We start from the raw sequence: 27,756 nt of genomic DNA, 5'->3' as shown, positions 1-27,756 counted from the left end.
CCAGAGTGCCTGGGTTCAAATAGTAGCTTTGTGACCTTGGGCAAGTTACTTAACTTCTTGGTACTGTATTTAAATGAGGATACTAGTAATTACATCCTAGGCTTAGGAACAAGAAGTGAGTTAATACATGTAAGGTTTCTTGCAAATAATAAGCACCCTATAAATGTCAGCATACCCCTCCATTATGTTATTACTTTTATCTTACATTCTTTCTAGGAACCCGCGCAATGTGCTATGCATTGTTGTCCAATAAATATTTATTGATTAAATGAAAATGAAGTCATATTTAGTTACTGAATATGCTAGTCATTACAGTTACAGTTCTAATTATGACCTGTTAGCTAAATATCTATGTGTTTGCACAAATCCTAAATGACTGTTGGATTTGACAGGTTTTTTTACATCCTCAAATATTGCTGATATAAACATATTGCTATTCTTACTGCTTTAATTGAGAACTAGAACATGTAAGAGTACACATGTTAAAAATAAGTTTTTGAGTCTAATAGAGGTTCTAAGAAAAATTGGTTTAGTATGTATAGATATTTGTCAAGATGCCTTATGAGATTAACAGATTACTGCTTTGGAAGATTCAGTGTGAAATGCTATTTTAAAGCAGGATCCATGTTAAGAATAGTTTGTTTCCAAAAGAACTTTATGTATGTGATAATTCTGATTTTAACTCTGGAATAGAGCTAGTCGACAGGGATGAAAGAGACTGTTCCTGTCAGTTGTACATTGATTGTGCTCTAGATATGATGCTGCGTAGTTGACTCATGAGACTTGCAGAGTCTTTCAAATATTAGCCTAGCGAGCATAACATGCTTGTATTCAACAAATATAGTGGCTTTCGAGTAGAGAAAAATTAAGGGCTATTAAGTAACATAATTAAGAAAAAGTCTAGAATTTAAACTTTTCTACTATAGTGAATCTAATACCTTTGCTGAGATTATAGGTTTAGCTTTAGGAAGACCATGGATCTCATTTATGACTTTACGTGAAGGTTTGTAGTATAACCAAAATATTGTAGTTTGACTATATAAATGATATTTTCCTGTTTCAAGTCATACTTAGCTATTTTCATTTTATCATAAATGTCCTGTAATTTTTCTTAGTGTAGGTTTCTGTAGTTTCTGATTCAGTAGAATTCATTATTCAGTTAAACATTGAGTTAGCTGCTAGAATCAGGTTCAAAGATAAATAAGATACCCGACTTAGTTCTAGTTCTAGATACTAGTCCAGTTAATTTAGTTAGAAGGAGTAGCATTTAAAACACAGAGGTTTGTAATGCATTTTAGGAATTGACAAAAGTTAAGTATAGATGGATAGATTGTCTGGGGTTGAGTAGTAGAAGATGGTTCTGGAAGATGGTGTCTTATAAGTGCTGAAGGCTTTGTATGCCTCTGAGGAGTTTAGATTTTTTACTGTGTAGGCATTAGGGGGCTTGAAATCAACTTTTTCCCAGAAAAAGTTAACAAGTTTGTGATAATATTTATAAATCTAATTCCTGAAACTTTTTCACTGAAACATATTTTACTTGCATGAATGTTTTATGTCCCTACATTAATATTAAAAATCTACACACAAATGAAAATGGGGAAGGGGGAACTTGTTAATAATACCTTATTCTCTTACCTGTTCTTTTTTTCCCCCATTTGCAATAATTTAATTAGGTACTTTTTTGTTTTTTAAGAATGAAATGTTTCCCATCATAATGCATCTTAAGTGCATTTCCCACATGTGAGTCATGCTGGCAGAATCTCTTTTGGCATACTTGTTACATTTTTATATGGATAACACACAGGTAGGTGTCTTCAGATATGCTAAGGAGGTAGGCCTCATTTGCGCCCAGAAAAGTGCCAGGAACTGTACTCCTGGGAGTCTAGATATGTTTTGAAGTCCTGAGCAGATTCTTACATTTGATGCTAGAAGGGAAATTTGCAAGTGGGAAGTTCAGAACTGCTGATTTGCACTGACAGTACAAGGCTTATAATGATACGGTTTCTTCACATAAGGACATTCTTGTGAGTGACTTTTGTAGTTGATAATTTCTTAAGTGCTTTACCACTGATTTGTTGAGGCATTAGTCTTGGTAAGGGAGAACTAGTATGGAGTAACTAGTATGTAGAACTCCAGTGTTCACCCCCTTTCTTTCGGCTGAAGCTCAGCAGGGTAGAGGTGGCACTGGTACTGGAGAATGATGACTCTCATGGGGACTCTTATGGTGGCAGCCACACAACTGAGAACACCACAAGGAATGTTTTTAATTAGGGGATTAATGAAATCTTCCTAAGGAAATTGCTAATGTTCCAAATAAAATTAAGACTTTAATATTTAGCCACGAGGAGCTCTTGATTATAACCCCAGTTCTAGGTTGCATTAAAAAGTCGAATTTTGTAGGACTCGTTTCCTAAAAGATATGTATTGCTTTACTCAGTATAAATAAACTACGAGTTTATATACATTTACTCCATTTTATTGATATAAAATGACCACCGTTTTATGTGCTTAGGTGCTTTCATTTTATTGCCTTTAATTTTAAATTTATAGCAAGTTGTATGATTTATTATATTACGTTTATTTATAGTACTTTGTGATAATGGAAGGCAATTGGTGAAAAATTAGATACCTAACAGTGAAGTCTCTTATTAAATGATATTTGAGAAATATTATTGCTTTAATTTTGACATTTTATAATCACATGCCTTATAATATTTATTTGGCAATACATTATTTACTATTAACATGACACACATCCAGACACAGAACAGACACGGAAAGAAACAGACACAGAAAATGTTTCTGCAATTCAGTAGTATGATTTAATACTGGAAGGGATGTAGTAGTTAGGTATTACAGACCCTTCACCCCCTCCTTTATTTTTAGATCAGAAAAACATAAAGGCCGTAAAAGCTCAGTAACTTACTCAAGGTCTCAGCTAGTGGAAGAGCTTGAATGAAACGTTTTTTTTTTTAAAGTCAGGTTTACCGAGGTGTAATTTATGTAGTAAAGTTTGCCCTTTTATGGTATACAGCTTTGTGAATTTTGACAAACTTAATACAGTTGTATAACCACCACCAGGATGCATTACAGTAAGAGTGTTCTCAGGCCCCTTGTAGACAGTGCTCTACCCCTCCCCACTCCCGCTGTCCACCGCACATTCAGGGCTCTGTAACCACTGATCTGTTTTCTGTCCTCATATTTTGCCTTTGTAGAACATCATATAATTCATATAGTATGTAGCATTTTGGGTCTGACTTCTTTCCTCATATAAAACTATGAGATTCGTCATGTTGTTTCATGTATTAGTAGTCTTCAAGACCTTCTTAGTGCTGAGTGCAGCGATTATTTCTCCATTCACCAGCTAATGGATATTTATTTCCAGTTTTTGATGATTCTGAATAAAGCTGCTGCAAGTATTTGCATACTTGTTTTTTGGGTGGTAAATGCATCTTTAACTTTGTAAGAAACTGCCAAACTTCTCTGAAATGGCTGTACTGTTTTGTATTCTGATGAGCAGTGTATGAGCATCTTAGTTGCTCTGCATCCTCTTTTTTGGTACTTGGCAATGTCAGGATTTTTTGTTTAGTTTTTGCTTTTCTTCTTTTTTTTTTTTAGCATTTTAGTAAGTGTATAGTGATTTTTGTGATTTTAATTTGCACTTCTTTTTTTTTAAGATTTTATTTATTTATTTGGTAGACAGAGATCACAAGTAGGCAGAGAGGCAGGCAGAGAGAGAGGAGGAAGCAGGCTCCCCGCTGAGCAGAGAGCCTGATGCGGGACTCCATCTCAGGACCCTGGGATCACGACCTGAGCCAAAGGCAGAGATTTTAACCCACTGAGCCACCCAGGTGCCCCTAATTTGCATTTCTTTAATGACTGTTGATGTAGAACATCTTTTCATGTGCTTGAGGATTTTTATTAATCCCGAACCAGAAAACATATTTTATGTAAGTATTACATTTGCTCTGTACTGATAGGCGAGAGAGAAGACAGAAGAGTACCTGTTCCCAAGGAGTTTATGATTTACATAGGGAAGACTGGTAATCATGTTAAATGGTGGTGGTATTTGAAATCCCAGTTCACATAGCTCCTGGTTTGGTGAAAAGAAATGGTTTCGGAATCAGAAGTGGTTTGACTGTGTTTAAGCAGTAGTTGCTTAACACTTCTCTCTTTTTTTCTTCTTTCAAATAAGGGACTTGGACCAGATGAGGAATAAGATTTGTCTCTAAATTATAAACCTATGGGATCTTTTAAAGTAGTGGGTGTTTTTACTACTTTTACAGTAGTAGGTTTTTACCCTTTGTGAGAAGGCCATGCAATCAGAAAACAAAAGATCTTTGCAGGTTTTTCCTGTCTGTTGGAATTCATATTACTCCCAAAAAATAACCTTTTGCAATTTTAAACATCATAAATTGTGTAAATTTTACTGTAGTCAAGGATTTTTTTTTAAGTCTAAGGATAGTAACTGGTAGTTTCATAATAATAGCTTCTGTGTGATATTATTATAACTTGTAGGGTATTTTCAGGATATTTTCTTTTGATCTTCAGAAAAACTCTTTGTGGACCTTGAAAACTAAATGACTTGCATAGGATTTTACAGGTTAAAAAAAAAGTAGCCACCTTGACCAGAGGGTTGTAGCCTTGATATTTTGCCCCGTGCAGTACATTGCTCATTTGCACTATAGGCCTCTCCAGTAGGAAATAAATGGTCTTCTAATAGTTCTGAGTAACCTATGCATTTTTTCAGTTGTACAGTTTCATGTTCAGAATATTATAAGAATGTAATATTCTTACATTAAAATTATTATCCATGCTTCTAAATAAGCACATGGTAACAGATAATATAATAAAAAAGCTTCTTTGATTTAGTAATAATACAGTAGAACATTCAAGACCTGTAAACAAGTCAGTTGTATCACAAGCTGAGTCACTGCTTGTCAACAACTGCCTACTCACAGAAGAAAACTTAGCTGTAATCAAAAATAAAGATAACAGGAATAGTAAAGGTCTTATTATTGCCTCTCCTGAGAGTAGTTTGTTTAGTTTCTAAGTTTAGATACCTACAGTATGTTATTAGTGGGATACCGATTACCAGTAGTAGAACAACTATTAAAAGGAATAAAGCAGAACTGGGAAGAGTATTCCCCCTTAGATGTAAGGGGGAAAATAATGTCATTATAACTTTATTGCCACAAATATGTTAACATTATAAAGTTGTCAGAAAGCCTATATTTCTTAGGAGATCCATGTTCATATATGACGTTAAGGCAAGTCACTTCAGGTCTCAGAATTTCTTTTTATCCATCTGTAAAATAAGGAGCTTAATTGAATGTCTAAATGTCCATCAGCTTTAAATATCATAATTCTGTGTCATATGTGATGAGTTACCCGATTGATGGTTTCATAACTGTCAAGTAAAATATATTGCTCATAGTTAGATTTTAACTTTTTTTTTTTTTTAAGGTTCTGAAACTTTGTTATTCATTTTCGACTAATTGGGTACTTGATGTAATTGTTACAAGTAAAAATAGACTACATAGAATGCAGAGTTTTATATATTTAGTTTTCTGATTATAATATGGGGTTCTGGGAGCTTGCTTTATGGGTGTTTTAAAAGAAAGTAAAATGCAATTATCAGAGGGGCTCACTAATATTAAAGCACAAAGGGCAGGTATGAACATAGGTATTTTTATAAAATTTTTAAAACATATTGTAAGTCATACTGTTTGTTATACTTTATTACTTGAGTGTGATATATGATTTGGAAACAAATGTCATAAATTGACAATTGATGTTATATCTTATTCAGTATTAGTTTAAGTTCAGAAAATCCATATCCTGTTACATTGAATAAGCACCTGTTAATAATGCAGATTCATGGGGCGCCTGGGTGGCTCAGTAGGTTAAAGCTTCTGCCTTCTGCTCTGGTCATGATCCCAGGGTCCTGGGATTGAGCCGCACATGGTGGGGGGGGGGGTGTGTGTGTGTGTGTGTGTCTGCTCAGCAGGGAGCCTGCTTCCTCCTCTCTCTCTCTTTCTGCCTGCTCTCTGCCTACTTGTGATCTCTGTCAAATAAATAAATAAAATCTTTTTAAAAAAGTAATGCAGATTCTTTTATCAAAGAATTTGTATTTAAGTAAAATAGCAACATTGAGTGTAGTTACAATTTTTTATGCTTTGAACTGAGCTTTAGTAGCAAGTACAAAGTTGTCTTTTAGAAAATTCATATATGAAGATTTGAATTTAGAAAGCAGGTTAAAGCAGATAGTGATTATTATCAAACTCCTTTTTTTTTTTTAAAGATTTATTTATTTGACAGAGAGAGAGATCATAAGTAGGCAGAGGGGCAGACAGGGGAGGGGGAGCAGGCTCCGTGCTGAGCAGAGAGCCTGATGTGGGGCTCGATCCCAGGACCCTGAGACCATGACCCGAGCAGAAGGCAGAGGCCCAACCCACTGAGCCACCCAGGCACCTCAGACTTCTTTTAAATAGTAAAAGTCCTTGCACTAAAAATTTTTTAAATTTAAAATCAGTTTGGAAAAGTTTGAAACTTTCAAAATCAATTTTTAGAAATTTATTTAAAAGTTTTAAGGCCATGCTTTATACTTCCAGTAGCAGAAGCTATGTATTATGAAATTATTTTCCTGAATTTAATTTCCTGAATTTATTTTGTTTAGCAAATTCCCTTAAAGACTTAGACTTTCCTCTTCTATGCTTCATTTTCGGTAGTAAATATTATAGATTAGCCATTTCCATTTTTTAGCTAAGCAGAATCTTGCATATAAATCTGCTTGTGTTTGTTCCTATATACTTGTTGGTCTTTATTCATGTCCATATGGAATCTTTATGATTTTCTGAAGTAATATTCCTGACCAATCTCCTCAAATCTTTGGGCATATTTGTTTTCTTTGAGTATATTAACAAGAGGATCAAAATTCTATTTTTTAAAACTGAAACAAATCCTAAATATATGAAAGAGATTTCTTTTTTTTTTATTTTTTTTAATTTATTTTTTATTTTTTATTAAATATTTTTTTTATTTATTTAACAGAGAGAAATCACAACTAGGCAGAGAGGCAGGCAGAGAGAGAGGAGGAAGCAGGCTCCCTGCGGAGCAGAGAGCCTGATGTGGGGCTCGATCCCAGGACCCTGAGATCATGACCTGAGCCGAAGGCAGTGGCTTAACCCACTGAGCCACCCAGGCGCCCCAAAGAGATTTCTTTTGAGAAATTTGAGCCTACAATATAATTTCACACTGGTGAAAAGGTAGGGTTAAGAAGATGGAACCATTTGGGAGAAGTTGTAGAGAGATACTAGTGGGAATGGAGTTGAGGATAATTGGATCTAAGAAATTAGTCTTGTATTTTTGTTGGTAAATGGAGTTTGTATCATTTTCTGATTATAATGATTTACAGAGATGTTTTGTTTAGAATGGCTTAACTGTTAGGAATGCTAAATAGCAAGAGGATGGGGAAATGTAATATATTTGAATGATTTACTATACTGTAACTCAAGTTTTCACCCACATTAAAATGGAAACAGGAAATGACTGAATTCTTGAGAAGCTAAAAATTGAAAAAATGGCTAAAAAATTATAACTCTATTGATGTTAAATTTGATAATGTCTTTACCCTTAATTCTCTTCTATTTATATACTCATTCCTAAATTAAATATTGGAAATACACTGAATAAAAAGTTCATGATCAGATTGTTTTAAAGTATGATTAAAATTTTTATGTTTGGAAACTCAGCTTCTTGGCAGTTAACTTCTGTAGTTAACATTTTAGTTTTTAAGTGAACAAAGTGAGATTTAAATTCTGAAAATAAATTTTGTTGTAAGGACATCTTAAGGAATACTAGGTCAGTTATAGCCATTCTCAATCGCTTACTGCCTGTCATCAATTTGTAATATTATTCAGGAAATAGGACATGTTTACTATTACATTTTCAGCTTACCTGTGTATATATCTTTAGTTATTTGATTACTTCCTATTTGATTAACTATCTTTTAATGTGAACTTTTAAGTTGAATAAATAATCTCTTTATTTTGATGTTCAAATTACTCTGGGCTTGGCAGGTGAGAACCCTTTCAGCTGGCTCCTGTGTCCTTTTGACATGTCTCACCGTTCTTGGAGTACTACTACCTTACTTTCTGGCAGTGCAGGATATTCCAAGCTTTGATTGTACTTTTCCAGCCCTAACACTAAGATCAGTTATTTGTAAAAAGATCTCTCAGTCCTTTTGGTGGAGAATGGTATTGAGAAATCACAATATGGGGATTAGATGTGTTTATTGTTACAGGGATATCATTGCTTCTAGGATATCATTGCTTTCTCAATGAAAGGAGCTAGAAAATATGTACATACACATATATAAATGTGAAATCTGCATTTATTTCTGTATCATTTCTCCCTATATATGCATATATACACTCAAATCATATGGAAACCTTTAATAGGCAGATTTTATATTTTTTGAATTACAAGAGAACATAGAAATGTATTCCATCTTTATACATATATTTACATATAGCCATAATATGTTCTTATGACTATAAGCATTTGTAATGTAGCAACATTGGAAACCAGTTTGCAGACAGTTTGCTACTGCCACACATTTAGGGTCATAAATTCTATGTTTAATTTAGAAAATTCTTAAATTTTGGTAAAAATACACAAAATTTACTTAATCAGTTTTTAAGTGTAGAGTTTTCTTTTTTAGGATTTTATTTATTTATTTGACAGAGAGAGCTCACAAGTAGGCAGAGAGGCAGGCAGAGAGAGAGGAGGAAGCAGGCTCTCCGCTGAGCAGAGAGTCTGATGTGGGGCTCGATCCCAGGACCCTGAGACCTGGCTTTAACCAACTGAGCCACCCACGTGCCCCTAAAGTACAGTTCGTTAGCATTTAACTATACTGTTGTGCTACTCACCATCATCCATCCGCAGACATCTTTTAATCTTGGAAAACTGTACCCATTAGCAATAACTCCCTATTCCCCTATCCTCCCACCCTCACCCCCTCAACCTCTGGCAACTACCATTCTGTTTGAATTTGAATTCTGTTTGAATTCTAGGTACCTCATATAAGTGGAATTCTACAGTATTTTTTTTTGGTGACAGGCTTATTTCACTTAGTATCATTTCCTCAAGGTTCATCCATGTTGTAGTTTGTGTCAGTATTGCCATCCTTTTTAAGGCTGAATAATATACCATTGTATCTATATATATATGTAGACGCACACTACACACACACAAACATACATAACACCCTTATATTCCCTAATATTTAATCATTTAATATATTTATATCTGTATAAATATTTGTTTCCATCTTTTGGCTGCTATGAACAGTGCTTCTGTGAACATGGGTGTGTAGCTATCTATGAGTCCCTGCTTTCAGTTCTTTTCGTTACATACCTGGAAGAGAAATTGCCAGATCAGTGGACAGTTTTAGCGCTCATGGCAGGTCATATATTTGGAAAACTTTTAAGCTGAAATGATGTAAGTTGAATTTTATTTTGCAACTTACTTGTGGATTTGACTAAGAGTTAATGATGTCTAGCTTTTGTGGAAATAACCCAAACATCACATTGAGTCAACTCTAAATTATTTTATAGTATAGAGTTTTACACAGTGTGTTGATCGAGCAGTGCTCTAATTACTTATTTAAAATAGCACTTACACATTGCCATAGAATATATCATTTTTAATACAAATTATTTCTTTCCATTATTATTATTTCTGTTTAGAGAACTTCCTTTAACTATTCTTCTAGGGTAGGTTTGCTAACAACAAATCTTTAAGCTTTCCTTCATCTGAAAATGTCTTTATTTCCCCTTCATTCCTGAAGGATATTTTCACTGACTATAGAATTCTAGCCCGACAATTCTTTCAGCTCTTGGAAATAGTGTGGAAAATATCTACTTTTGTGATATTTGACAAGAAATCTGCTACATTTAAATTGGGGTTTTTTTGCCTTTGTAGATAAGATGTTTCTATTTTCGAAAGCTTTCTCTCTCTCTCTAGTTTCTAAGGATTTGTCTTATGATATGTCTTTACATGAATTGCTTTGGAATTAATCTGTTTGGGATTCATTCAGCTTGCTGAATGTGTAGGCTTATGCCTCTTGCCAAATTTGAGGAGTTTTCAGCCATTATTTCTTTAGTTAGTTTTTCATGTTCACCCCCTTTCACATCCCTTTCATGTTCACCCCCTTTCACACCCCTTTCCCCTTTCCCTCCAGGACTTGGTTGACATGAATGTTAGTTAGGTCTTTTGTTATGGTCCTATGGATATTGAGAATGACTTTTTTGGGTCTTTTTTCTTTATTGTTCAGATAAAAATGTCTGCTGTTCTTATCTTCAGGGTCAATGATCCTTTCCCTCCTCATCTTCATTCTGCTATTGAGCCCACTTAGTGAGGTTTTTTTTTTTTTTAAGATTTTATTTATTTATTCAACAGACAGAGATCACAAGTTGGCAGAAAGGCAGGCAGAGAGAGAGGGGGAAGCAGGCTCCCTGCAGAGCAGAAAGCCCCATGTGGGGCTCGATCCCAGGACCCTGGGAATCATGACCTGAGCCGAAGGCAGAGGCTTTAACCCACTGAGCCACCCAGGCACCCCCACTTAGTGAGTTTTAATTTTAGTTTTTTTGTGATTTCTTTGCTGAGACTTTCTGGTTTTTTGTTGTTTTTGTTTTTTCATTTGTTTCATGTGTATTTATAATTGTTAAACATTTTTATGACCACTGCTTTACAATCCTTGTCAGATAATTCCAACATTTGTGTCATCTTGGTGTTGGCATCTATTGATTCTCTTTTCTCATTCAAGTTGAAATTTTCTTGGTTCTTGGTATGACAGGTGACTTCAGTTTATCCTGGACGTTTGGGGTATATTATGAAACTCTGAATCATGCTTAAACGTCTGATGTAACAGATGTCTGACACCATGCCAACAGGAGAAAGGGTGTACTCCTTCATTACTGAGAGGTGGGGATGGAAGTCCAGGTTCCTCATCCCACCGTAATTTACAGCCTGGGGTGGTGCCTTGTTATTCCTGGGTGGGGATGAAGTTCAGGTTCCCCTTAAACTTCTGTGGATACGGGGACAGGGAGAGTCACTTTGTTCTTTCTGCCATGAGGCCTTCACTGATAGAGAAGTGAGTAGGTACTTCTTAACGATTGAGCTGTGATGAAAGTCCCACTGCCCACTTGGTTTTTTGTAATGCCGCTCTGGTGGAAGAGTATGGGAGGGAAGGGAGTGCCTTAGACAAATGAGAGTGGAAATCTCTTGGACCTTGATGGTGGGAGTGGAGGCAGAGTAAGTTATTTTTTTCTTCCCCTGTAATGTTTGGCTGTAGTATGATTAGTGTCTAAAAGTTGTGAGACTGTCCCTTTTCTGATCCTTTAGCTAGAGAAACACAGCCTTATCTTGGGGCATTTTCAGTCTGCTGATTAGGCAAAAAGAAATCCAGGGAATTAACCACCATGTCCTTCATTCTTCCGGTCCTGAGTCTCTACCCAGTCTGCTTCCTCTTCACTTTTCAGTGTCTTCTTATCTTTAATAGATAATGCTTTTAGTTGTATTTAGCAGGTGGAATAAAAAGTTGTGTATCTACTCCCTGTTGTCCCAGAAATGGAAATGTTAGCTATTTTAATGTGTAGAATGTTATGTGTGGCTTTAAGACTATAAGTGACATTCATTTTTTTTTAACCACTATCTAAATGAATACTGTTTTCTTTTTAATATCCTTTTAAGAGGCTTCCACTCTTCCTTCTGGCCTCTGTTTTTCCAGATAAATATTACTTGAAGTAGAAGAATCTTACTAGTAGTTTATTATTGTAAGTCTTCTGATTTTTGCTCTCTTTAGTTCCTTTAACTGTTTTCCGTGTACTACTCTCACATCATTGACAGTCTGCATATGTTCTGTTGATGGTATCTGATCTTGATTGTGCTAGTTTTTATTGTTTGTTTTCTATAGATACATCATTCTGTTTGTTGTACACACTATCGTTTTTTGAAATCTCCCTAGATATCTTTTCCATGTGTACTGCTGCCTAGGAAAATTGCTTTTGTTTTCTTATTGTGCACTTGTAATTGAGCAGGTAGGTGTTTTGTCTCTTCTGTTTGAGAGAAGAGGAGTAAGCTAACACTTAAAAATTTTTTTTTTTTTTAAGATTTTATTTATTTATTTGACAGAGAGAGAGAGATCACAAGTAGGCAGAGAGGCAGGCAGAGAGAGAGGAGGAAGCAGGCTCCCTTCGGAGCAGAGAGCCCGATGCGGGGCTCAGTCCCAGGACCCTGAGATCATGACCTGAGCCGAAGGCAGTGGCTTAATACACTGAGCCACCCAGGCGCCCCTAAAATTTTTACTTAATATGTAAGTTTACTAAATTTGGCAAGACTATTTCTTACGATTTACATATAAATTGCAAAAACAAGTACATGTGCAATGCTAAATATTTGGAAACCCCAAAAAACATAAAGGGAAAAAACACCTCTAGCCCTAACCCTCAAAGACAGTACTGTTAATTCTTTGATATGATTCTTTAATTCTGAAAATTTCCCTTCCTTTTCCTTCACAATATAGACTTTTTTTTTTAGTTATTTTTATTAACATATAAGGTACTATTTGCCCCAGGGGTACAGGTCTGTGAATCATCAGGCTTACAGACTTCACAGCGCTCACCATATGCACAATATAGATTCTTAATGTTTTAAGGCTAGCATTGTTTTTCTTCATGTTTTAAGGCTAGCATTGTTTTTTTAGCAATATCTTTTGGTTATCTTCCCTTTTCCGCATTTCTCATATAATGTTATTTTAAAATATTTATTTATTTATTTATTTATTTGACAGACAGAGATCACAGGTAGGCAGAGAGAGGGGAAGGGAAGCAGGCTCCCTGCTGAGCAGAGAGCCCGATGCGGGGCTCAATCCCAGGACCCTGGGATCATGACCCTGGGATCATGACAAAGGCAGAGGCTTCAACCCACTGAGCCATTCAGGCACCCCTCATATAATGTTATTTTTAAAGACTGCATGGTATCCCATTGCATGTATTTATTATAATTTTCTTATAAATTATTTTCTTTTTTGGCTAGACAGCTTTTGGTAGGTTTTGGTAGGTTTTGACAGGTTTTGGTAGGTTATGTGTGGCTTTAAGACTATAAGTGATATTCATTTTTTTTTAACCACTATCTAAATGAATACTGTTTTCTTTTTAATATCCTTTTAAGAGGCTTCCACTCTTCCTTCTGGCCCTGGTAGGTAGCAGTAACATTCTGCTGAGTATCCTTTTATATTCACATCTGTGCATTCATTGACTAAACCCTTGGATGGATTCTTAAAGATAGAATTGGTGGATTATCACCTATGTCTAGTTACTTTTTGGATGAAAAGAATGGGTTTATTTCTATTTAAAATTTTTGTTTTGGCCATATCTATTGAGATAGGTTTTAAATTGATACTTTTTATCATATTAACTATTCCTTAGATTTTTTTCTTTAAATTTGATCATCTTTATTCATGGCTTTGTCTAGGTAATTACTTAAAATGTTGAATACAACAGGACCAAAGATAATCTTTTGGCATATTTTTTTAGTTGTGGTTTCAATTAGGAGTTATAATTGTTAAGCCACATTTTATGCATATCAGTGTTGTGGGTGACTTTGTCAGTGTGCTTTTTTTTTTTTTTTTAATATTTTATTTATTTATTTGACAGAGAGAGATCACAAGTAAATAGAGAGGCAGGCAGAGAGAGAGAGAGAGAGAGAGAGGGAAGCAGGCTCCCTGCTGAGCAGAGAGCCCGACGTGGGGCTCGATCCCAGGACCCTGAGATCATGACCTGAGCCGAAGGCAGCGGCTTAACCCACTGAGCCACCCAGGCGCCCCTCAGTGTGCTTTTTTAAGGTCAAGATTTTTTGTGTCTTTCATGTATGTTAATTTATCAGTCCTGCTGTCAAAAATAAGTAAGATGTGGGGTGCCTGGGTGGCTCATTTGGTTAAGTGTCTGACTCTTGTTTTTGGCTCAGAGCATGATCTTAGTGTCATGAGATAGAGCATGGAGCCTGCTTAAGATTCTCTCTCTCTCTCCCCTTCTCCCTCTGTTCCTCCCTTCCCCCTGCTTCCGGGTGTACACTCTCTCAAAGAAAATATTTTATTTTTTAATTTAAATTCAGTTAGCCAAGATATAGAACATCATTAATATAGATGTAGAGTTCAGTAATTCATCAGTTGCATACAACACCCAGTGCTCATCAGATCACGTGCCCTCCCTAATGCTCGTCACCCAGTTACCCCATTCTCCCCACCTACCTCCCCTCTAAATAAGATATGTTTAAAAAAAATTAAGTAAGATGTGCATTGTTCATAGTAAATTAATTTAGTCATCTGTTTTTTTTTCCTATTTTGATTTTATTATGAAGAATAGAATACAAAAAATGAATATATTAAGTACAGTATAAAGAATAATAACAAAATACCCAGGCATCTTTTTCAGAATATAAAACATTACTAGTACTACAGAAATGCTGTGTAACTCACTTTTCAGTTGGGTCCCTGCTTCTACCGCCATTCTAAATTTTTGATAATCATGTTTTTCTTTTGTTTCACTACCTGCTATGTTAATAAACAATAAAATGGCTACTTTGTATGTATTTTTTAAAAGATTTTATTTATTTATTTTTTAAATTTTTTTTTTTAAATATTTATTTGACAGAGAGAAATCACAACTAGGCAGAGAGGCAGGCAGAGAGAGTGGAGGAAGCAGGCTCCCTGCGGGGCTCAATCCTAGGACCCTGGGATCATGACCTGAGCTGAAGGCAGAGGTTTTAACCCACTGAGCCACACGGCGCCCCAATTTTTATTTATTTATTTGACAGAGATCACAAGCAGGCAGAGAGGCAGGCAGAGAGAGAGGAGGAAGCAGCCTCCCTGTGGAGCAGAGAGACCTATGCAGGGTTCGATCCCAGGACCCTGGAACCATGACCCGACCTGAAGGCAGAGGCTTTTACCCACTGAGCCACCCAGGCGCCCCTACTTTGTATATATTTTTTTTTTGTTTAGATTTTATTTATTTATTTGACAGACAGAGATCACAAGTAGGCAGAGAGGCAAGCAGAGAGAGAGGAGGAAGCAGGCCCCCTGCTGAGCAGAGAGCCTGATGTGGGGCTCCATCCCAGGACCCTGGGATCATGACCTGAGCCAAAGGCAGAGGCTTTAACCCACTGAGCCATCCAGACGCCCCCTACTTTGTATATTTTTGAGCTTTATGTGAATTAGAATGATTTTGTGGCTGTTAATCTATGTCAAACATTTTGCTGTGACTTGGCTCTTTTACTTTGTTTTTGAGATACTTCCATGTTAATATAGGTAGTAGTTCATTCATTTTGATTGTTACATAGATCTTCTGTTCTATGAATATACTACAGTTTATCATTGAAGGACATTTAGGATATTTACAGTTTTGTGCTATTTTGAGAAATGGTACAGTAACATTTCTGAACATATCTCTTGTTACTTGGGGGCAAGAGTTTCTTTAGGAGATAGATAATAGCTGGCTGGCTGGCTGGCCAGATATAGATAGATAGATCAGTTATAGATAGATAGATCAGATACAGATAGATAGATGGATGGATGGATGGATGAAAGTCCTAGTGAGGAGATTGATGGATTGTAGGATAAACATTTTCAGATTTATAAGTTATGTGAAAACTGTTTTCCCAAGGGGTTCCATTAGTTTACATCCCCACTAACGGTGAGTGACAGTTGTTGGTTTTAGTCTTTTTCACTTACTAATAATTCTGTGCATTGAAAAAATTCTTTGTGAGCTAATTCTTTTCTGAGAATGAAAATCTCCTGTTCGTGTCTTTGGCCATTTTTCCATTTGATTGTCTTTCTGTATTGATTTGTGGAATTTATTATTATCTTTGGATACCAGCTCTAGTTGTATTTGTTTTAAATGTCCTTTCCGAATTTGTTTACTTTTCACCCTTTTAATTTTTTAAAATTGAGAAGTCCGTAATTGATTGTAATCAGTCTTATTCTGTGTGTGTGTGTGTGTGTGTTTAAAGGTTTTATTTATTTATTTGACAGAAACACAGAGAGGGAACACAAGCAGGAGGGGGAGTGAGAGAGGGAGAAGCAGGCTTCCCACCGAGTAGGGAGCCTGATGTAGGGCTCAACCCCAGGACTCTGGGATCATGATCTGAGCTGAAGGCAGATGACTTAACGACTGAGCCACTCTTTTTGCCCCTCTTTTTGTGTTTTTTATATAGTTAAACATTTTCTTTCCTACCCTAAGATTTTAAAAATTATATTACCTTTTAAAGGATGTATTGTGGGGTGCCTGGTTGGCTCAGTCTGTTAAGTTTTGTATTCTTGATTTCAGCTTAGGTCATGATCTCAGGGTTATGAGATTGAGCCCTGTGTCAGGCTCCACGTTGGGCATGGGGACTGCTTGGGATTCTGTTTCTCCCTCATCCTCTGTCTCCCCCAACCCCCTCTAAAAAATTTAAGTAAGTAAAGTGCTTATAGTTTTGGCTTTCTTATTTGGGCTTTTAATTCACCTGGAATTATTTTTTTTAATGAGGTATGCATCAAATTTCTCTGGGCTCCTTTTTCTGTGTATACCTATATATCCCAAGATCATTTACTGTAAAGTTTATTCTTTAGTCAAATACATATATATATATGTATGTGTATATATATATATATATATATATATATATATATATGCATGTATGTACATATGTATCTGGCTCTGTTTCAGAGATAACATGCTGTAGCAATACCACCATCCTAATTCCTATAGTTTCTTATTAATTTTTAATTTTTAGTATCTGCTAGGACAAGCCCCTCAGCTTTGTTATACAGGAGTGTCTTGGCTATTCTTGTAACTTTGTACATTCATACAGATTTTAGACTTAGTCACCCCATACCTCCAGTAAACACACAAACACACACAAACACAACGCACGCACATGGTTGGAATTTTGATTGCAATTACACTGAACCTATAAATTGGTTTAGGGAAAGTTGACTTCTTTACAATATTGAGTCTTCCAGTTGATAAACCTGATACATGTTTCATTAATCTTACCGTGTATTCAGATCTTATTAATTTCTTACAAAGAGATTTTATAATTTTTTCATAAAAATCTTTAAAAGTTTTGGTTACTTCTATTTCTGAGTATTTTGCATTTTAAGATGCTATTGTAAATGGTGTTTTATTGCAGACATATTTTATTAATGACATAGTCACTTTCATAAGCTGTTATTGATAGTAATAATTTATATGTAAATTATTTGGGTTTTCTAGGTAGACAATCATGGCATCTGTGTATAATGACCACCATATTCTTTCTTTCTAATCCATTTAGGTTGTTTTTCATTTTCTTGCTTATTGTACTGTGCCTCCAGTACAGTGTTGATCACAGGTAGTGACTAGTGTGCAACCTTGTTTTCTTGCTAAAGTGAAAGCTTTCAACACTTCATCATTAACTATGTTTGCCGTAAAATTTTGTGGATGCATCTTATTAAGTTAAGGAGATTCTCCTTCTATCTTCTTATGCCATTATCATGAAAAGATGTTTAATTTTTTTCAAATTGCTCTTCTGTATTGTATGTATTCTCTCAATCTGTTACAGTGTGGCATTATTTAAATTGATATTTCCAATCTTAAATGAACATAGTTATGATATCTTAAGCTTTAATACATTGCTGGATTTAATTTCCTAAAACTTTTTTTCAGACTTTTGCAGTTGTTTTCATGAGTGACATGGTTTATAATTTTTCTTTCTTATATTGGTCTTCTTAAAGTTTACTATTACACCAGCCTCCTATGATTTAGAGAGCATCCCTCATCCATAACTGTGAACATTTTCTGTAAAAGTTGAATTATCTTTGAGTATTTGGGAAATATCCAGGTCTGGAATTTTTTTCTGTTATTGGAGTCTTAACTACTGATTCAATGTGTTTAATGGGTTAGGACGTTTGAGATTTTCTTTATTTCTGGGAGTTTATCCATTTTAGTATGTTTTCCAGATATGCTGATTTGGAGATATTTCCTACTATTCCATGGATTGACTTTTTGCTCTATTGTCCTTTGATACACAAAAGTTAAATTTTGATGAAATCCAGTTTATCTATTTTTGTTGTTGTCTCTGCTTTTGGTATCATAGCCAAGAAATCATTGCCATCCTCAAAGTTATGAAGCTTTTCTGTTGTTTTCTTATAAGAGTTTTATAGTTTTAGCTCTTGCATTTAGTTTTTTGATCCATTTTGAGTTAATTTGGTAGGTATTTCTTTTTATATTTCACTTCCTTTGTTAAAGAGAAAATAAGTAACTCTGGGACCGGAGTGTAAACATTGAGTAGAAAGCGTACTGCCCAGGAGGGAACCAAATCCAGTATAGAAGGTGCAAGTGCGAGTAAGACTCAAGGCCCAGGAGAGTGAAAATGGCCGTTTTTTAAAAGCTAAAATCCGTGAGTGGTCTCCATCCCATATTAGATAAGCAAAATCTCTGCATACCTCTGATTTGCTAGCAGTATACAAACTAACTGTTTGGCATTTTACATTTATTGAGTTTGTGGTGGTTTTTCCAGAAAATCGTTTTCATGGTGGACATGATTATGGTGTCATACGAAAGTTCTAAAGTATGTGATGCCCCAAACTTCTGTAACTTTTTGTGATGATGAGGATCCAAGCCTCTTGGGGTCTATGAATTGACCTGCCTCAATTGAGTGATTCTCACTTGTAGTCTCATGTGTTTGCAGTCAGGTGTTTACTGGGATTTTAGCCCTCAGAAAAAATTCTTGGGTGAGAAAAAACGTTGATTACCTCGGCAGAGGAAGTGGTGAAGCAGGAAGAGAATACTGTTTTTAAAATTTCTTTAGCAAGTATCTGCTGATCACAAAAGTCTCTGCTTTTGCATTCCTGAAAGACACTTGCTATATCTGGGCTAACAGTTGTTTGTTTTTGTTTTTCTCCTCCAGAACATTAAAGGTGTGCTTAAGTTCTGGTTTCCATTTCTCCTGTTGAGAAATCAGGTGTCAGTCTAATTATTGTTTATTTTAAGATAATCTGTCATTTTTCTGGCTGCATTTAAACTATTTTTATTTATTTTGCTTAACATTTGTTGGGTTTCTTCAATCAGATTTGGTGATCAGTTCTTGTAAATTCTTAGCCATTATCTACTTAAATATTCCCTCTACTTCCATTCTTTTCTCCTGAATGTGTATTAAATCTTCTTACTATAGTCTTCATATCTCTTAATGCCCTCATGTTTTACATCTCTATGTCAATAAAAGTTGAGGAAATTTTAGTTCTGATGTGGCGTTCATTAATTCTTTTTTCAAGTATTTTAAATACATTGCTAGACTTTGTGTTTTTAATTTCTGCTGTATTCTTCTCTAAGAATCTTGTTCAGTACTTTTAAAAGCCTGCTGATTGCTAACATCTACTTACAGTTTCAAAGCTCTCTTTTATTTCTTGAAGCATATTAAACATAATCTTACATAATGTGACTGGTGGTTTCAATATTGAAATTTTTCATGTGTGTCATCTGCTGTATTTGCTGACTCTCACTAGTGGTACCTTTTTCCTTATGTAATTAGCGGTTTAAAAAAAGCGATTTGAGCTGTTCCTTTTTTAGAATTATGAAAAATTTTTAAAAGATTTTATTTATTTATTTGACAGAGAAAGAGAGATCACAAGATCACAAGTAGGCAGAGAGGCAGGCAGAGAGAGAGGGGGAAGCAGGTTCCCCGCTGAGCAGAGAGCCTGATGCGGGCCTCAGTCCCAGGACCCTGAGATCATGACCTGAGCCGAACGCAGAGGCTTAACCCACTGAGCCACCCAGGTGCCCAGAATTATGAATATTTTAATGGAAATTATTTGAGCTTTGGGATACAGGTAGATTCTCCGGGGGGGGGGGGGGCGGGGGGAAGGTGATTGTTTCTGTCATGTATTTGGGAATACTACTATTTTAGAACCATTTTCAGTGTAATTCTTGGCTTGGGGTTTTTGATACCACCCAGACAGTGTGAATTGGAGCTGCAAATCAGCATGAAGGCCAACTTGTGACTACACATTCTCAGGAGTAGCCACTCCACATTCTACCTCCATTCAGTGTCAAGGTTTAAAATAAGCAATTCTCTTTGTCTGTATAAGAGAGAGGTAGAAGAGTAGTATAAAACTACTAATAAGTAGGACTTACTATTTTTTAAATTAACCTTTTTATTTTGAGATAACTGTAGACTCAATTATACATAATTGAGATAACCATACTCTTTACCCTGTTTCTTCCACTAGTAGCATCTTATAAAACTATAGTACAATATCACAACCAAGATATTGTCATCAGTACAGCCAAGATACAGAACATTTTCATCTTCATAAGGATTTCTCATGTTGCCCTTTTATAACCTCATCCACTTCCCACTGCCAAGCCCTCTTTAATCTCGTGCAGTCAGTAATTTGTTCTCCGTTTTTGTACTTGGTTATTTAAAAAAATGTTGTATTAATGAAAATTACTGTATACAAACCTTCAGACTTGGCTTTTTAGACTTAATATATGTTTCTCAGGAGTTTATCCAGGTTTTTGCATGTATCAATAGTATATTCCTTTTAATTACTTAGTAATATCCATGGTATGGATGTGCCACAGTTTGTTTAGCCATTTAGCTGTTTAAGTACTTCTGGATTGTTTGCAGTTTCTGACTGTTAATGAATAAAGCTGCTGTAAAAACTGATGTATAGGTTATTGTATGAATGTAATTCTTCATTTCTCTGTGATAATTGTTGAACAGGGCAGTTGCTGTTTTGTATGCTGGTTGCATCATTAGTTTTTGAGAAATTACCAAACTACTCCATTTTATATTCCCACCAGGAAAAGTATGCAAGATCCAGTTTTTTGTTTTTTTTTTTTTGCATCCTTGGCAGCATTTGATGTTATCACTATTTTAAATTTTAGCCATTCTGGTAAGTGTACGGTGTTATCTCATTATGATTTTAATTTTCATTTCCCTAATGGCTGGTGATATTGACCATCTTTTCATGTGCTTATTTGTTATCTGTTACGCCCTTTGTTGAAATGTCTCACGATTTTTGCTTAGGTTCTAATTTTTTGGGAGGGGGTAGTTAGGTGCTCAGAGTTCTTTATAGTCTAGATATTAGTTCTTTGTCAGTTATGTTGTTTGAAATATTTCTCCCAGTCTGTAGCTTGTCTTTTCATCCATACAGAGTCTTAGTAAAATAGACTTTTTCAACTTTGATGACATTTATCAAATTTTCCTATTATAGATCATGCATTTGATATCATCTGAGAACTCTGCCTAGCCTTAGCTTTGGAAGATTTTCATGGTTTTTTCCCCCCTAAAAGTTTTATAGTTTTAAATGTTTATGATCCATACTCAGTTAATTTTTATGTAGGGTAATAGGTTGAGGATTATTATTATTTTTTTGCATATGGATGGCCATTTGTTCCAGTATTGTTTATTAAAAAGACTATCTTTCCTCCATTGAATTGTTTTTGTATCTAGTCAGGAATCAGTTGTGCATATTTGTATCCCTCTCTGTTGTGTTCTGTTGATATATAGTACTGTATAGTGAGTCTTGAAATTGGGTAGACTGACTTCTCCCACTTTGTTCCTTTGGCTATTTTAGCTTCTTTGCCTTTCTGTATAAATTTTAGAATAATCTTGTCTGTATTTTCAAAAAAACTTAACTGGCATTTTCATAAGGCTTGTTTTGAAACTGTGTATCTATTTGGGGAGAGTTGAAATTTTTAGTATGTTGAATCTTCCAATTTAAGATATCATATTTCTCTGTTTGTATTCAGATTTTCTGTTAGTAACATTATGAGCAGAGAACACTCTCTATAGGATTTCAGTTCTTTTAAATTTAAGTTTGTTTTATGGCCCAGAATGTGGTCTGTCTTGGTATGTGTTCCATGCACATTGGAAGAGAAAGTGTATTCTGTTCTTGTCAGTTGGAATTTTTTTAAATGTTTAAATGTTCATTAGATCTTCTTGGTTGATGGTACTATTTTTTTCTATGTCTTTGCTGATTTTCTTTGTAGTTGTTCTAGCAATTGTGAAGAGAGAGGTGTTGAAATCTAACTATAATTTTAGATTTACTTAATTCTTTTTGTTTTACCAGTTTTGACTTCACACATTTTGCTACTCTGTTGTTTAGTTCATATGCATTTAGGATTGCTATGTCTTCTTGGTGCGCAGACTCCTTTATCATAATTATGTAATTTTTTTTTCTGTGTCTGATAATTTTCTTTGTTCTGAAGTCTACTTTATCTGATACTGATTTTTAAAATAACTCTTGCTCTTGATTAATGATTGCATGGTATGTGGTTTCTTTCTTTTGCTTTCATATAAAGTACTTTGTATGATATATATGATAAATAAGTACTTAAAGTATTTTATATATCATATATTTGACAATATATATTATGTGTGTGTGTGTGTGTAATATATGTGTGTATATTGATATCATCTGTGATAATTGTTGAACAGGGCAGTTGCTGTTTTGTATGGTAGTTGCATCATTAGTTTTTGAGAAATTACCAAACTAGAGTAGCAGGGGGTATAGGGATGGTGAGTTTCTTAGAGATAGCATATTGTTGGGTCATGTTTTTTAATCCACCCTGCCAATATCTATTTTTTAGTTGATATATTTAGATATTTTATATTTAATGTAATGATTAATATGTTAGAGCTTAAGTCAGTCATTTTATTTTGTGTTTTCTGTTCTCTGGGTTTCATTTTTCTGTTGTCTTTTTTTTTTTTTTCCTGTTGTCTTTTACTTGCATTCCTATGCATTGTTTGAACTTTTTAAAAAATTCCATTTTGGCTTATCTATAGTGATTTTGATTATATCCTTTATGATAGCTTTTTTAGTGATTCCTCTGGTTATTACCTTATATATACCAACTTACTACAGTCTACTGGTGTCATTATTTTATCACCTCAGTTGAAATGCAGAATACTTAACTCCTTTATGTCTGTTTGTCTTTCCTTGTTTATAATATAATGGTGTCAGGTATTTCTTCTACATATCTGTAACCATATCAAGCAGTTTTTTCATTTTTGTGTCAACTGTCAAATATGTAATAAAAACTCAAGAGGAGAAGGATAGTGTGTGGTAGCTGCCTTATTTTGCATACTGTCTCCTTTCTTACTGATGTTCTGAGGTTCTTCGATCATTTCCTTTTTGTTTAGAGAAATTCCTTCATCCATTCCATTAGAGTAGTTTTACTGGAGACAAATTCTTTTAGTTTTCCTTTATCTAAGAGTGTCTTGAATTCTGATTGATTACTGAAGCACTTTCTGGATCATTCCTGAAGGACTTTTTTTTTTTTTTCATTTATGATTCTGGGTTAACCATTATTTTCTATAAACACCTGAAAAATATTGTGCAACTTCCTTCTGGGCTTTATGGGTTCTGTTCTGCTTTTTGTTTCGTTTTTTTTTGTTGTTGTTTTTTTTTGTTTGTTTGTGTGTATGTTATTTTTTCCTCTCTGTTTCTCTCTCTCTCTCTCTTTTTTTTTAAATTTAAGTATAGTTGACACAATGTTTCTTTAGTTCCAGGGGTACAACATAGTGATTTTGACAAGTTTATGCATTATGCTGTATCACCACAAGTGTAGCTACCATCTGTCCCCATACATTGCTGTTACAGTATCATCGACTGTATTCTTTATGCTGTGCTTTGTATTCCTGTGATTTACTCATTCCATAACTGGAAGCATGTTATCTTCCACTCCCCACAATTAAATGGGTAAACCATTTTGCTTACTCTCTCACCTCCCTTCCCTCTCAGCCATCAGTTTTTTAGGTCTGACTTGGCTTTTTGCTTGTTTATTTATTTATTTTTTTTAAGATTCACTTTGTCTTTCTTAGTCTGACTTATTTCACTTACCATAATGCTCTCTAGGTTTATGCATGTTGTCTCAAATTATGCAATATCATCAAACAAAACACTAATATGAAAAGATATATGCATCCCTGTGTTGCAATTATTTACATTAGCCAAGGTGTGGAAACAACCTAAGTGCCCATCAATAGATGAATGGATAAAGTTGATGTGGCTGTGTGTGTGTGTGTGTGTACACAGGAATATTATGAAACCATAGGAAAAATGAAATCTGTCTCATTTTTTATATTTCTTTTGCTTTATTTTCAGGTTTATTAATCTTTTATTCAGTGTATCTGTCTCTTAATCCTATCCATTATGTCATTCATCTCAGATATTGAACTTTTTCATTCTTAGAAATTTGAGTTGGGGGACGCCTGGGTGGCTCAGTTGGTTAAGCCGCTGCCTTAGGCTTAGATTATGATCAGGATCCTGGTATCAAGTCCCACATCCGGCTCCTTGTTGAGCAGGAAGCCTGCTTCTCTCTCTGCCTTTACCTGCCACTCTGCCTGCTTGTGCACACACACACTCTCTCTCTCTCACACACACACACAAATAAATACAATCTTTAAAAAAAAAATTTGAGTTGGATCTTTTTACCACCTTCCATCTTTTTTCTTAACATACTCATCTACCTTTTTTTCTTTAAGATTTTATTTTATTTTAAATAATCTGTACACCCATTGTGGGGCTTGAATTCATAACCCTGAGGTCAGGAATCACATGCTCTACTGACCTGACCCAGCCAGCTGATGTTCCTCTTATCTACTGTCTTGAAATATAGAACATAGTGATAAACTTTTTTATATTCTTGTCTACTAATTCTACCATCTGTATCATTTCTGGGTTGGTTTTCATTGATTGATCCATAATAGTTTCCTGCTTTTTTACATGCCTATTTATGTTTGTTTGGCTATCAGACATTGTGAATTAGACCATGATGGGTGCTGGGTATTTTTTATTCCCTTAAGTGTGTTCTTGAGCTTTGTTCTTGAATGCACTTAATTTACTTGTCAACAGTTTGATTTTCTTGAAGGTTGCCTTTCAGCTTTGTAAGATTGGGTCAAAGTAGTCTGTAGACTAACACTAATTTGGTCCTACTACTGAGACAGTACTCTTACCTGATGCCTTGTGTATTATAGTTCTTTCATTCTGGCTGGTGGGTACTGAAACGAGCTGTGAGGGTTCTTTCCTATGGCTCCTTCCCCAGCCTCAGGTAGTTTTTCACATGTACTTGCTGTTAACTACTTAGCCAAATACTCAAGGAGAGTCCTGCTACAGCCCTCTGGAGCTTGCTGTTTGCACAGCTTTCCTTTCTTCAGTATTCTGCTCTGTAAATTTTAGCTGAATTGGGGCTCTCGGACTCCTACCTCATCTCTTCAACTCAGGAAATTGCTGGACTCTACCTGAATTCTCCCTCCCTGCACTGTAGTCTGGAAGGTAGCTCATCATGTTTGTTTTACCTTCACAGTGATCACTGCCCTGTGTTGCTTGTTTAATACTATCAAAAATTATTTTTTTCATGTATTTCTTGTAGTTTTTTAGTTGTCTAAGATGGGGAGGGTAAGTCCAGTCTGTTATTTCATCTTGGCTCATAATGGAAGTTTCTTGGAGATAGACAATAAACAAGTAAAATTTAAACATATCAAGTGACCAAAAATTCTGTGGGGAAACCTGAAGCAAGGAAGGGCGATGTAAATTATCAAGAGGATTGTAATTTTAAAAGAATGATGAGAAACAGACCAAGTTGAGCAATGGACTGTTCTGATTATCATCTGCTTAGTGACTTTTGCTCATGAATATGCAATTTAGGAAAGGCTCCACTCAGTTAGGCATCACCTGGGCAGCTAAAAGGTTGGGGACTGGAATCATCTGAATGTTTCCTCACACGTATGATGGTTCATGCTGGTTGCCAGCTGGGATCTCATTTGGGCTGTGGCTAGAACATCTACACATGAATTTCCTATGAGGCTACTTGGCTGCCACACAGCATAGTGGCCATGTTCCAAGGGCAAGCATCTGCTAGAGAGCCAGGAAGAAGCTGTACTCCCCTTTCTACCCTGCTCTTGAAAGAAAATCATGTTGTATATCGCAGGAGGTCACTAAGACTGACCCATAGTTAAGGGTACTGGAATTGGATTCCTGTTCTTGCTGGGAGGCATGTCAAAGAATCTGTGGACATACTTTGAAGCCATTGCAATGATACTTGAGCAAAGGAAGTAAGGACATCCAGAGGAAGAACATTCTGGGTAGAATGGGCAGAAATGCAAAGACTCTGAGGTTGGTGGATACCTGATGGCTTGGATTTGTTTATGATTGAGTTCCCACTGTAAAATGGCAGCTCCCTGAGGGCAATGGCTTTGTTTACTGCTATTTTCTGAGCAAGTAGTTGGTTGACAGATAGTTGCAGTTCAGTTCTTATTTGTGGAAGAGATAGCCTTTTGGGACCATGTATTAAAAATCCTAAAAATGAGTATATAAGCTTTGATCTAGTAATTCTTTGGGAAATTATCTTCAGGAAGAAAATTCTACGCTAAGCAAAGCCATAGTAAAAATTTGAAGGTGTCTAAATGCCCATAAATAACCGGTCAGTTAAATGAGTTTTATATATAATGGAATTTTTTCTATATAATGGAATGCTACATAGAAAGTAAAAACTAAACATTTAATTTAAAACTAAAAACACTTTCAGATCAGAATTCAAATGATGGTGTACAGAGTGATCTTATTTGGTTAATAATTAACAGTCTCCCTAATAAATACATGCATAGAATGGAGAGAGATCTGGTAATAATTGCTGTAGGGGTTATTTTAGAGTTGCTTATTAAAAGTTATATACTGCTATAATAAAAGAAATATATTTCTTTTTTTTTAAGAGGTTGGATTTTTTTTTTTTTTTGGACAGAGAGATCACAAGTAGGCAGAGAGGCAGGCAGAGAGAGGGGAAAGCAGACTCCCTGCTGAGCAGAGAGCCCGATGTGGGGCTGGATCCCAGGACCTTGAGATCATGACCTGAGCTAAAGGCCCAGGCTTAACCCACTGAGCCACCCAGGCGCCCCAAAAGAAATATATTTCTATTGTAAAAGCAAATAGTGGAAATTTTTTTAATAAAGAATAGTATCCAAGTTACTGTGAGTAATAAAAACCTTTTAAAACAATACATTCTGTCTTTTTATTAATTAAGGTGAGGGAAAGTAAGATTTTTACAGAAAAAAGTATGGAATGATGTAAAACCAAGATTTTTCAGAGATTATCTCTTGATTATAGGTTATCTTTATTTCCTTTTGCATATTTTTGTATTTCCACAGTCAGAAAAATAAGCTTGTCTCGTAATAATGAAAATATTTACATTAAAGAAAATAGCTGTAGGTAATAGTGTTAAGCAGCCTCACTTGAAGATTATTAATCATGTGGAAAATTCCAAATTTACAAACCAGCTAAATCAGGGATCTCAAGGTTTCCTGGCAAAATTCCTTTAATGGACTCTAAATATTATGTGACTTAGGAAGAGAAAGACAAATACTGTCTGTTCTCACTTACATGTGGAATCTAAAAAGAAAAAAAAAAGAGCTCATGGAAACAAGCTGGTGTTTGCCAGAGGAAGAGGGTAGAGGAAATATGTAAAGGTGGTCAAAATGCATAGACTCCGAGATGTAAGATAAGTAAGTCCTGGGTTTGCCATGGGCAGCGCAGTGACTATAGTAGGTACTGCACTATGTATTCGAAAGTTGCTAAGAGAGTAGGTCTTAAAAGTTGTCATCACTAGGAGAAAAACATTGTCACTGTGTGAAATGATGGATGTTAATTAAGCTTATTGGGTAATCATTTTG

At 35.3% G+C, this 27,756-nt stretch overlaps 1 protein-coding gene across 2 annotated transcripts in view; it reads left to right on the top strand.

Moving 5' to 3' along the window:
- Positions 1–27,756, top strand: part of USP47 (ubiquitin specific peptidase 47) — a 111,182-nt gene that overhangs the window by 10,547 nt on the left and 72,879 nt on the right. The gene's annotated exons all lie outside the window — the stretch shown is intronic.

This window comes from Meles meles, chromosome 8 (genome assembly GCF_922984935.1).
Source record: "Meles meles chromosome 8, mMelMel3.1 paternal haplotype, whole genome shotgun sequence".
NCBI classification, from domain to species: Eukaryota; Metazoa; Chordata; class Mammalia; order Carnivora; family Mustelidae; genus Meles; species Meles meles.
The sequence above is the reverse complement of the archived record's forward strand: the minus strand, read 5'-3'. Positions and strand labels throughout refer to the sequence as shown.